We start from the raw sequence: 10,140 nt of genomic DNA, 5'->3' as shown, positions 1-10,140 counted from the left end.
CAGACACAGTTTTAAGAGAAATAAAAACAAACACAAGGGTTTCATGAATAATGCAACTGTGAATACTCTCTTTACAGTACTGTGGATTAAACCCAGGGTCTTACATATGCCAGGCAAGCTCTTTGCTACTGAGCCACATCCCCAGCCCAACAGTGAATGCTCTTATACATACCCCTTGAGGCATATGTGCACAAAGAACTGTAGGGCTCAGCAAACATTTTCTATGGAGTGCTAGATAATAAATATTTTAGTTTCATCTATCCACAAACAATCCATTACATATTTATATATTATCATATTATTTTCATAAACATAAAATGGCAGAAACTTTTCTTAGCTCATGGAGCAAATTGGATCAAGGTATATACTTTGTCAATACGTATTAGAAGGTGTATTCTTTTGAAACAAATCATTAGGTCAAAGGGTATACATGGGTGCAGCTTACTTATTACACTACCAGACTTTCTGAAATGATTTTACACTCTTAGTAGCAGGGCATAAGACATCTAGTTATTTTATAATTTTTTCCCACATTGTATTTGACAGAATTTTAAATTTTATCTGTTCTCTTGGGAGTATGGTAGTATTACAGTGTGGTTTTATTTTGAATTTTCTTCATGACTAAACAGGTTGAGAAATTTTTCAGACATTTAATGGCTTATTGGTTTTCTATGTTCAATTAGTATCTGTTCAAGCATTTTTTCTAATTTTCTTTTGATTATCTGTTCTGTTTTTAAAATTTATTCTAATTTTTTATACATAATGACAGAATGCAATTCATTGCATATCATACATATAGAGAGCAGTTTCTCAAGACACTGATTACACACAAAGTATTTTCACACCATTCATGTCTTATACATGTACTTAGGGTAATAAAGTCTAACTCATTCCACCATCATTCCTACCCCTGGCCCCCTCCTTTTCCCTCCCTCCCCTTTGCACTATCTAAAGTTCCTCCATTCCTCCCATGCTCCCCACCCCCCAATTGCCTTTATGAGTCAGCATCCTCATATCAAAGAAAACATTTAGCCTTTGGTTTTTTGGGATTGGCTAACTTCACTTAGTATTATCTTCTCCAACTCCATATATTTACCTGCAAATGCCATGATTTTATTCTCTTTTAATGTTGAGTAATGTTCCATTCTATATATACATACACCAGAGTTTCCCTATCCTTTCATCTACTGAAGGGCATCTAGGTTGGTTCCATAATTTAGCTATTGTATATTGTGCTGCTGTAAACACCAATGTGGCTGTGTCCCTGTAGTATGCTGTTTAAGTCCTTTGGGTATAAACTGACGGGTGGGATAGCTGGATCAAATGGTGGTTCCATTCCAAGTTTTCCAAGGAATCTCCATACTGCTTTCCAGTTCTCTATATATTTTTAATATGGATCCTTCTGTTCCTTTATCCTCGTTTCAAGTATCTTCTCTCATTCCCTCTCTCATTCCCTGCTTTCACTCTTAAAAAAAATTATATATATATATATATATATATATATATATATATATATATATAGTTGTAGTTGGACACAATACCTTTATTTATTTATTTTTATGAGGTGCTGAGGATCAAGTCCAGGGCCTTGCATGTGCTAGGTGAGGGCTCTACTGCTAGCCACAATCCCTGCCCCACTTTCACTCTTTTGATAGTTCTTTTTTTTCCTCTGAAGGGTAAAAAAAGTGTCATCATTTAAAAAGAAATTTTATGCCCTTCTTATTTATTTCTAGGATGAGGGGAGGATAAGATTTTTGCTTTATTATGTGACTATCTTTGAAAATGTGCAGTATGAATTTCTCAAAAATAAAATTTTTACCAAACTTGGAATGGATATAGATTTATAAATAGAAATGATACCAAAGAAGATGTATTTGTACATCAAACTGCCATCAAGAAGAATAACCCATGGAAATATCTGTGTAGTGTAGGAGATGGAGAAACTGTAGAGTTTGCTGTGGTTGAAGGAGAAAGGGGTTCTGAAGCAGCCAATGTGACTGGCCCAGATGGAGTTCCTGTGGAAGGGGGTCAATATGCTGCTGATTGGCGCCTGTTACAGATGTGGCTACTATGGCAGACCCGTGGACATCCCTGTAATTACTCTGGGGAAGAGGAGGAGAAAGGGAGAAAGAAAGTGGCAGCAGTGAAGGATTTGAACCCCCTGCCACTAACGGGCAGTTCTCTGGGACCCAGAGTCAGCTGCTCCGCCCCCAGTATCACCAACAGTAGGGCAGAAGTGGTTCCTGCCTTACCATCACTCATGGGTCTTTCCCCATCCCAACAGAATGCAGGCTGGTGAGATTGGAGAGATTAAAGATGGAGTCCCTAAGGGAGCACAGCTTCTGGGACCAGTTCATAGAAATTCAACTTATCGCCCAAGGTAAGGTAAGGGACCTCCTCGCCCATGACCTGCCCCAGCTGTTGGAGAGGCTAAAGTTAAAGGAATCAACAAGCAACCAATGGTCCAAACCAGCCATCTGCTTGCCATGGTTACTGGCGTCCCTATAACTATCTCGCTCCATCCTCCAAATGCTGGCAAAGAGACCAAGGCAAGTGAAGTACCAACTGAGAATCCTGCTCCAGCCACGGAGCATAGCAGTGCTGAGTGATATCCAGCTCCCCAGGCACCTTCACCACCAGTGGGGTGACCTAAGGAATTAATTACCATTCAAAAGTAAAGCAAAAAAAAGCACACCCACAACCTTATCAACACCAAAGAAACATTTAAGCTATAAAGTGGAAGACTAACCAAGATTTGGACATTAGAATGTTTACTGTGATTCTTTGAGAAACTAACAACTGCAAAATGAAAATGTCAGCATATTTTTACAGCAAGCTGCCATTCCGGGAATGCCGGCACACAGTACGAGAGAGCAACCTCCCCAGTTTCAGCAACCACTAGGTTTATGTTTTTATCCTGGTTTATACTGTTTGGGTAATATGAATTTAAATAAGAAATATTAATACCACATGGGGAGAACCCCAACCAAAAAAATCTGAAATATATAGTAAATGCTTTCTTTTCCTTTTTTGTATGCTGACTCCAGCGCAGCTGACTCTGGGTCCTAGAGAACTGCCCGTCTTTTCCTTTTTTTCCATTTTGGATGCTGGTGCTAAACTCCCTTAGGGACTCCATCTTTAATCTCTCCAATCTCACCAGCCTGCATTCTGTTGGGATGGGGAAAGACCCATGAGTGATGGTAAGGCAGGAACCACCGCTGCCCTACTGTTGGTGATACTGGGGGCGGAGCAGCTGACTCTGGGTCCCAGAGAACTGCCCATTAGTGACAGGGGGTTCAAATCCTTCACTGCTGCCACTTTCTTTCTCCCTTTCTCCTCCTCTTCCCCAGAGTAATTACAGGGATGTCCACGGGTCTGCCATAGTAGCCACATCTGTAACAGGCGCCAATCAGCAGCATATTGACCCCCTTCCACAGGAACTCCATCTGGGCCAGTCACATTGGCTGCTTCAGAACCCCTTTCTCCTTCAACCACATCAAACTCTACAGTTTCTCCATCTCCTACACTACACAGATATTTCCATAGGTTATTCTTCTTGATGGCAGTCTGATGTACAAATACATCTTCTTTGGTATCATTTCTATTTATAAATCCATATCCATTTCTGATGTTGACCCATTTGACAGTCCCAAGGACTTTGGTGGTAATAACATTTTTTTCCCCTGTATTCGCTGCCAGTGATGGCTGAAGAGGCGGGGGTCGCGGTGCCCGTGGCTGGGGGCCGCAACGCCACCGGGGTTTCCTTGCGATGATGGCTGTGGGCGCTGGAGCCACAGCCTGGGGCGCGCCATTGTCCACAGGGCTCTTGGGTGCAGTGTCCTGGGATACCGTGGCGACAGCCTCCACAGGAGCCTGCAGGAAGGTGGTGGTGGTGCTGCTGCTGGTGGCTTCACCCACCTTGCTCATGCCGCTGCCTCTGCTCTCACTCAGGTACCTCAGTGCTGGTTGGTGGATGGTTGGCACAGCTAGTGGTTGCAACCACCTGGCTCGCTCTCAGGTAGGCCGGTGCCAGTCTCACTGTGCAGACGGCAGCAGAATAGGGGGCGTCTTGCAGCGAAGGCGGCTCGAGCTTGGGCTACGCGCTTGCACTTGGGCTCCTTGCTGGATCTTACTGCCTTGATAGTGTCTTTTCAATGAGCAAAATTTCTTAATTTTATTTTATTGAGAAATTATCAATTCTTTTATGAGTAGTGATTTGTTTAAGAAGCTGTTCAATATCTTTTTTTTTTTTTTTTTTAAGCGGGGGTATTGGAATTGAACACCAGGGCACTTGACCACTGAGCTACATCCCCAGGCTTATTTTATATTTTATTTAGAGGCAGGGTCTTGCTGAGTTGCTTAGTGCCTCGGTAAGTTGCTGAGGCTGACTTTGAACTCAAGATCCCCCTGCCTCAGCCTCTCGAGTGGCTGGGATTACTTGCTTGCACCACTGTGCCTGGCAAAAGTTGTTGGATACTTTAAAGTCACAAAGATATTATGTGTTCTCTCCTAAAGCTTTATCTCCCCTTATTACAGTAAAGTATAAAAATTTAACAGGAGCTGTTTTGAGGTACAACATGAGTTAAAGATTTAAGTTCCTTTGTATTTCCATTTGGATATCAATTATTCTAAGTAGCATTTGTTTTAAACATCATCTTTGCCACACTAGTTAGAACTACAACAGCTATTTTATGACTTAATTATCCCTATATATGTTAATCTGAACCTGAGATCTATTCTGTTCCATTGTGTTTCTGATAACCTTGTACAAACAACAATTTTTTAAAAATATTTTTTAGTTTTTAGATTGACACAATATCTTTATTTTATTTTTATGTGGTGCTGAGGATCAAATCCAGTGCCTCATGCATGCTAGGTGAGAACTCTACCACTTGAGCCAGCCACAACCCCAGCACTACAGACAACAATTTGTACAATAATGTTTTAATCAAACACAACGAAAACTAGGATTTTCATTATTATTGCACTGTGGCTATTGATTAAGTTTGGAGAAGCATTATTTTTATAATGTTGAACCTTCAAATGTATGGATATGGTATTTTTCTTGATTTATTTAAGGCTTCTTTATTGTCTTTCAATAATGTTTGCAGATTTCCATGAAATTTATTCTTTGACTTTAAGAATGCTTTTACTATGGTAGATTTTGTATATAAAACTTTTTTGGGGGATACCAAGGATTGAACTCAGGGGCACTCAACCACTGAGCCATATTCCCAGCCCTATTTTGTATTTGATTTAGAGACAGGGTCTCACTGAGTTCCTTAGCATCTCACCCTTGCTGAGGCTGGCATTGAACTCACAATCCTCCTGCCTCAGCCTCCTATGCTACTGGGATTATAGACATGCGCCACTGTGCCCAGCTACAAAATATTTTTGTTTACTTTTGTCTATTTTTCCAGCTTTATTGAGGTATGGTTGACAAATACAAATTATATATAGTCTAGAACATGAAGTTTTGATGTGTGTATACATTGTGAAATGGTATCAAACTCAAGCTAACATATCCATTACCTCACCTAGTTGTCCCTATGTGTGTGTTTGTGTGTGTGTGTGTGTGTGTGTTGAGAATACTTTGAGATATATTCTGTCAGCAAATATTATGTATATATAATTAATAATAATACTTATGAATTTATTGTAATTTACATTACATAACTAAAGTTTGCACCCCCCTTGACTAGCATCTCCTCCTTTTTTCCCAGTCCCTGATCTCTTGTAAACGCCATTTTTAACTTTTGTTATTCTGAGTTGAATTTTTTTTTTTAAGATTCCACATATAAGTGAGATCATGTAGTATTAGCTTTTACATGTTGGCTTACTTTTCTTAGCATATGCCCTCCAGAATCATGTATATTGTGGCAAATGAAAATATTTCCTTTTTAAGGTTGACTAATATTCTTCAGTGTTTGTGTGTATATGTTGCTCTTTTCAAGATAGTCAAGTGGAATAAGTTTTGATGTTCTATTACACAGAAGGGTGACTATAGTTAATAGTGTTATATTGTATATTGCAATATATAAGTGGTAGCTTGAGGTGATGGACATGCTCCATATTCAGATTTGACCATTGAAAAATGTATATATTTATGGACAAATCATAATATGCCCCATATATGTTAATTAAAAACAAAATAAAAATAAACCAGTTTGGATTATTTGGAGTTCCTTGCATTTTTCCATTCATATTTAAGTGGAGGTTATCAATTTCTTCAAAAAAGGCACCTGGTACTTGAATAATAATTGCATTAAATTTATAGATTAATTTAGGGAGCAATTTTTTAAATTTTTAATTATAGGTGGACATAATATCTATCTTAATTTTATTTTTATGTGGTGCTGAGGACCAAACCCAGTGCCTCACACATAGTAGGCAAGCGCTGGACCTCTGAGCCACAACCCCAGCCCTAGGGAGCAATTTAAAAAAATATTTTTTAGTTGTAGATGGACACAAAATCTTTTTGTATTTATTTATTTGTATGTGGTGCTGAGTATTGAACCCAGTGCCTCATACATACTAGGCAAGTGCTTTACTACTGACCTACAACTCTAACCCCTTAGGGAGCAATTTTCACCTAACAAAATTATGTCTCCCAATCCATGAACATTAAATATTTTTCCATTTATTTAGATCTTTTTACATTTTCTACAGTGAGATTTTGCATATTACAGTCATGTAGATTTCTGTTAAATTTACCAATTTTTTTTCCTCAAAAAACATTATTTTAATTAGATACAAAGATTTTTTTTCATACATGTACTTTGGATAATGATGTCCATCATATTCCACCATCCTTGCTAATCCTCTACCCCCTCCCTTTCCCTCCCACCCCTCTTCCCTATCAAGAATTCACCTATTTCTCCCATGCTCCCCCTCCCTACCCCACGATGAGTCAACCTCCTTATATCAGAGAAAACATTTGGCATTTTTTGAGGGGATTGGCTGACTTCACTTAGCATTATCTTCTCCAATGCCATCCATTTACCTGCAAATGCCATGATTTTGTTCTTTTTTATTGCTGAGTAAAATTCCATTGTGTATATATGCACATTTTTTTTATCCATTCATCCACTGAAGGACATCTAGGTTGGCTTTGTAGTTTAGCTATTGTGAATTGTACTGCTATAAATATTGATGTGGCTGTGTTCCTGTAGTATGCTGTTTTTAAGTCCTTTGGGTATAGTTCAAGGAGAGGAATAGCTGGATCAAATGGTGGTTCCATTCCCAGTTTTCCAAGGAATCTCCATACTGCTTTCCAAATTGCCTTCACCAACATTGAGACTAACTATAAATGTCTTAATAACAATAATTTGTTCATAGGTGATATACTGTTGATATTGGGATCTGTTAACATTGTTATTCACCATAAAGGAGGGATCTTGGAATTATACAAGAGCACTACAAATCTATAGGGTAAAAACAATAACACATCAGTCCCACAGAGCTGGAAAGAAAAAAACGTAAGCAACATGAAAAGACAAGGGAAAAAGATACCACAAACAATTCAAGACAGCACATCATTAGAAGAATTGACAGCTACAGCAGAAAAAATTACAGAGAAAGATTTCAGGATATACATGATTAAAATGTTTTCGGATCTCAAAGACATTATACAACAAATACAGAAAGTGAAAGATCACTTTGACAATGAGCGACATAAACAAATCCAAGAAGCAAAAGATCACCTCAACAGGGAGATAGAAGTTATACCAAATCAAAAACAAAAACAAACAAACAAAAAACCCCAGAAATCCTTGAAATGAAAGAAATAATAAACCAAATTAAAAACTCAAATGAGAGCATCACCAATAGAGTAGTCCACTTAGAAGATAGGACATCAGACAATGAAGATATCATATATCATCTTGAATAGAATGTAGACAGCACAGCAAAAATGATAAGAAACTACAAGCAGAACATCTAAGAAATATGGGATAGCATAAAAAGACCAAATTTAATAGATATTGGGATAGAGGAAGGCATAGAGGTCCAAATCAAAGGAATGAGCAATCTTTTCAATTAAATAATATCAAAAAACTTTCCTGACATGAAGAATGAAATGGAAATTCAAATCCAAGAAGCCTACTGGACGCCAAATGAGCAAAATCACAACAGATCCACACCAAGACACATTATAATGAAAATTCCCAACATACAGAATAAGGAGAGAATTTTAAAGGCCACAAGAGAAATGAATCAGATAACATATATGGGTTAACCAATTAGGATAATGGCATATTTTTCAACACAGACCCTGAAAGCTAGAAGATCCTAGAACAACATATTTCAAGCCCTGAAAGATAATGGGTGCCAACCAAAAATCTTGTATGCAGCAAAATTAAGCTTCGAATTTGAAGGTGAAATAAAAACCTTCCACGGTAAACAAAATTTAAAAGAATTTATAGCTAGAAAACCGGCACTACAAAACATCCTTGGCAAAATATTTGATGAAGAGGAAATGAAAAACAACAATGAAAACCAGCAGACAGAGGTAGTAAAGTAAAGGAAAAACTAATCAAAGAGGAAAACCAAGTCAAGTTAAATAATAATAATAAACAAATATGGCTGGAAATACAAATCCTGTCTCAATAGTAACCCTAAATATTAATGGCTTAAATTCACCAATAAAAAGACATAGGCTAGTAGTTTGGATTAAAAAAAAGGATCCAAAAATATGCTGCCTACTGGAGACTTACTTGATAGGAAAAGACATACACAGACTGAAGGTGAAAGGTTGGAAAAAATCATACCACTCACATGGACTGTGGAAGCAAGCAGGGGTTTCCATTCTCATGGCAAATAAAGTAGACTTCAAGCCAAAGTTATTCAAAAGGGATAAAGATGAACATTACATATTGCTCAAGGGTATAGTACACCAAAAGACATAACAATCATAAATACATATGCCCCAAACAATAGTGCAGCTATGTTCATCAAACAAACTAAACTCTTCTGAATTTCAATAGTCAAATTGACCACCACATAATAATCTTGGGGTACTTTAACACGCCTCTCTCACCATTGGATAGATCTTCCAAACAAAAGTTGAATAAAGAAACTATAGAGCTCAATAACACAATTAATAACTTAGACTTAATGGTCATATATAGAATATTTCAACCAGCATCAAGCGGATACAGTTTCTTCTCAGCAGCACATGGATCCTTCTATAAAACAGACCATATACTATGTCACAAAGCAACTCTTAGCAAATACAAAAAAGGAGAGATACTGCCATGCATTTTATCAGATCATAATGGAATGAAATTGGAAATGAAAGTGAATTTTGTCAAATGCTTTTTTGGAATCTATTAAAATAATTGAATGTATTATGATGTTACAGTGATTGATTTTTTTATGTCTAAATAATCCTGCATTCCTGGGATAAATCCTATTTGGTCATGTTGCATAATACTTTTTATATAATGCCTGACTTGGTAGAATTTTGATGAAGATTTCCATTTCTATATTCATAATTCATTTACTTGGTAGTTTTATATTCTTGTGATAACTTTTTTTCTTTTTGGCAGTGCTCCAGATTGAACCCAGGGCCTTGTTCATGTGAGGAAAGTACTTTACTAACTGAGCTATGTCCCTAGGCCCTTCTTGTGATAACTTTTTCAGTTTTTATTATTGGATAATACTGACCTCGTAGAATAAATTGGGAAGCATTCCATTGTCGTTTTGAACAGTTGAGGGTTGTTGTTTATTTTCCTAATGGTTGCCTAGAGATTAGTTAACATTCTAATTTCTAGTAAGTGTATTCATAATGATTTTAAAAGTTTTGTCTAGTAAGTGCATTAATGTATGAGTTTCCTCATGGCTAGTTGACAATGACTTTTTTTCCCCCATGTATGAGTGATACTTCACAGTTTCTTTGCCTGTACCATAATTTCTTATTGAAAACTCTATTTTTATATAATATCCCATGGCAACCCTGGAAATAAGATTTTTCTTCTTCCCCAGGGTTGGTTGTTATCACTCATTGATGTAGCAGTAATCTGTTTGTTTAATTAGTTTTCTGAACTAAGTTTGTAAATTCTGTATCTTTGCCATGTGTGGACACTGAGATCTCTTTTCAGTTAGTTTAGTGATCAGCTGATGATCATTAGAATGTCTTTA

At 37.3% G+C, this 10,140-nt stretch overlaps 2 pseudogenes; one reads left to right on the top strand and one right to left on the bottom strand.

Annotated features, from left to right (window-relative positions):
- Nucleotides 1-1,825: 1,825 nt before the first annotated feature.
- LOC143638638 (Y-box-binding protein 3 pseudogene) lies at nucleotides 1,826-2,609 on the top strand (annotated as a pseudogene).
- Nucleotides 2,610-3,113: 504 nt separating this feature from the next.
- LOC143638637 (Y-box-binding protein 3 pseudogene) lies at nucleotides 3,114-3,927 on the bottom strand (annotated as a pseudogene).
- Nucleotides 3,928-10,140: the final 6,213 nt, after the last annotated feature.

The sequence above is a fragment of the Callospermophilus lateralis genome, chromosome X (genome assembly GCF_048772815.1).
Source record: "Callospermophilus lateralis isolate mCalLat2 chromosome X, mCalLat2.hap1, whole genome shotgun sequence".
In the NCBI taxonomy this organism is placed as follows: domain Eukaryota; kingdom Metazoa; phylum Chordata; class Mammalia; order Rodentia; family Sciuridae; genus Callospermophilus; species Callospermophilus lateralis.
The sequence above is the reverse complement of the archived record's forward strand: the minus strand, read 5'-3'. Positions and strand labels throughout refer to the sequence as shown.